Source organism: Microtus ochrogaster, chromosome 18 (assembly GCF_000317375.1).
Source record: "Microtus ochrogaster isolate Prairie Vole_2 chromosome 18, MicOch1.0, whole genome shotgun sequence".
NCBI classification, from domain to species: Eukaryota; Metazoa; Chordata; class Mammalia; order Rodentia; family Cricetidae; genus Microtus; species Microtus ochrogaster.
In genome coordinates this window covers 17,132,886-17,135,530 of record NC_022020.1, presented here as the reverse complement: position 1 = coordinate 17,135,530, position 2,645 = coordinate 17,132,886, and positions in this window count along the sequence as shown.

Here is a 2,645-nt window from a genome sequence, read left to right as displayed (position 1 = left end):
TTTAATCCCAGCACTTGGGAGGCAGAGGCAGGCGGATCTCTGTGAGTTCGAGACCAGCCTGGTATACAAGAGCTAGTTCCAGGACAGGCTCTAAAACCACAGAGAAACCCTGTCTCAAAAAAACCAGAAAAAAAAAACAACAAAAAAAAATAAAAATAAAAAAGTAGACATTCAAAAAATTTTATTTTCAACTGATAATACTATTATGTACTTACAATTAATAGGGAAATTTAAAAACACTCAACAAGTAAGAGAACAATTCCTTTTCTACATGCATCTTTTAAAAATTGTACTTATTTGTTTCTATGTGTACAAGCATGACTATGCCACCGTGTGTGGGGCTGATCAAAGAATTTGAGTGAGTCAGTTCTCTTCTTCCAACATGTGGGTCCCAGGGATAACTGAGGTTATCAGCCTCTGTAGCCAGTGTCTTTCCACACTGAGCCCACTCCTAGGCCACATTTGCTCCTTTGGTAGAACAGCATAGTGTGTCCAAATAGAAAACAGACAAGCGCAGAATCTAGGTTCTGCCACAACTGGAGATGTGTAGGGATTCCGGAGACATGGCTGAAGGAGCATCTCTGTAGGGTAGAAGTTCCTGAACAACATGGACTGAAGCCTGGGAAATGTCAGCAAGACAGCAGGAAAGTGATATGGTTTTATTCTCCCACTAGCTCAAAGATTGGGAGATGGATGCAGAAGGAACAGATACAAAGTCAGTCCTGACTTCATAGAAAGTCAGAGGGCCCCATGGCTGCAAGAGACAATTTCTCAAATGACTGAAACAAAACAGAACAAGGTAGCATAGACATTTATACAAAGTACTGTAATATACGGAAATAAAATTTCTATAAAAAGAACTTAAGGGGGTAATTTAGAGAAGCACAATTCAAAAGAAGCAAAAACAAAATTTGGCCTTTGATGAACTTTAGAGAAAGTAGAGCACTTTCAATGTACCTGTTGGTCTTTCATTGTTGTTGTCTCTATGCCATGGGGGACTGAACCACAGGCCCTGCACACTGCAGACATGTCTCATAACGCCGTGAATGTCAGGTAGCTGGTAGCAGCTGGTTATAAGAATGCTGCAAACCGCTAAATGTACAGTGTGGATATACAATGATGAAAGATTAATTCAACTCAAATACAGAATGGACTGGATTTGTTTCTGTACTTTCCCCTGATTTGTGTGGATCTTTCCCACAGCCTTAGTTCTGAACACTCAACATGGGCACTTTGCACAGTACAGACCCTCCTGACTTAATATTCAGCTTGTGCACCCAGTGTCCTGAACTCCTGTCTTGTACACCCAGACTACCTAGCACACTCCACTAGCAATCAATTCCAGAGGGCTCTGTCTACAAATTCCTGTGTTTTACTATGTAGAAAATAATTTCTGATATTATCATGATCATAAAGGCTTTATTATGGTAAACTTAGACATTTAACATTTCCTACCATCATTCCTTAGCAATCACATCAACATATTTTGAGGTTTTAGTTAGTTTAAAAAAATTGATATTATAAGTTTTTTTGAGTTGATAACTTAAATTTTGTTTTAAATACTCATAAATTATTTCTGGCTTAGCATTAGTATAAAATTTATACATTCTGAAATAGCCCTGCACATATTTTCACCATTTATACAACATATTTATGTGGAATAAAGGTCACCTCAGCATTGATAGTTATAAAATCAAAATATTGATTAACACCAAGGAAATTGATGATATTCTGTAACCTACAGTCTCCAATATTCAGCCGATATTTAACTACGTGTAAACGCAGGCCAGCATATTCGTTCATTAATTTAAAATTTTTCTTTAGTTTCAGTCAATGATAAGACTGTATGTATACTAGTGATATGTTTGAGTAAATGTCTTCATTATTAGTAGGTATAATATATTATATTTGCAGCCACTGGGGTCACCTGAAAGTTCCGGGAGGGAAAGGAAGCTGCAAAAAAATAAAAAATAACTAAAAAACCAAAAACACAGCCACAACAACAACAAAAAGTTATAGGAAGTCCCTTTAGGCAAGCACTCTAACTCTGAACTAGAACCCTGGCCTATTGTATGCATTACTCAGTGTACTCTGATTCCAATGATGACCTGTATTTTTTTAATGGCAGAGAGATAAGGGGAGTGAACATATTTGAAGTTGCAGTAGTGAGAGAAAAACTGGTTCCATCTCATTTTTAAAAAATGAAAAGACAAGATAAAAAGATGGTGGATTTTGGTGGATTATGAGGAGTGTGGGTGGATATAATCCAAATATATCATACCAAAATCCCAAAAAATTAACAAAAGTATGTTTAAAATTTTCTGCAGAGAGTGGGGGGTCCTGACTCAGTTGACACAGTTGCCTGAGTCCCTGAGTTGGGATTCCCACAGCATCTATCTAAAAGCGGGACATATGGTTAACCCTCAAACTAGAGAATGGACATGGGTGGCTCCCTAGAACTTGCAGACCTGCAATTTAGGAAATTGGTTATATCCAGGTTCTGGGAGAGGATCTGCTTCATAAAATAAGATGGAGAGCAATGAGAACCCAATCCAGTGTCAACGTCTGACATCACTCTCTCATACACATGTGTACATTCACATATACACACATACACTATGCATATACATACACATGTGTACATT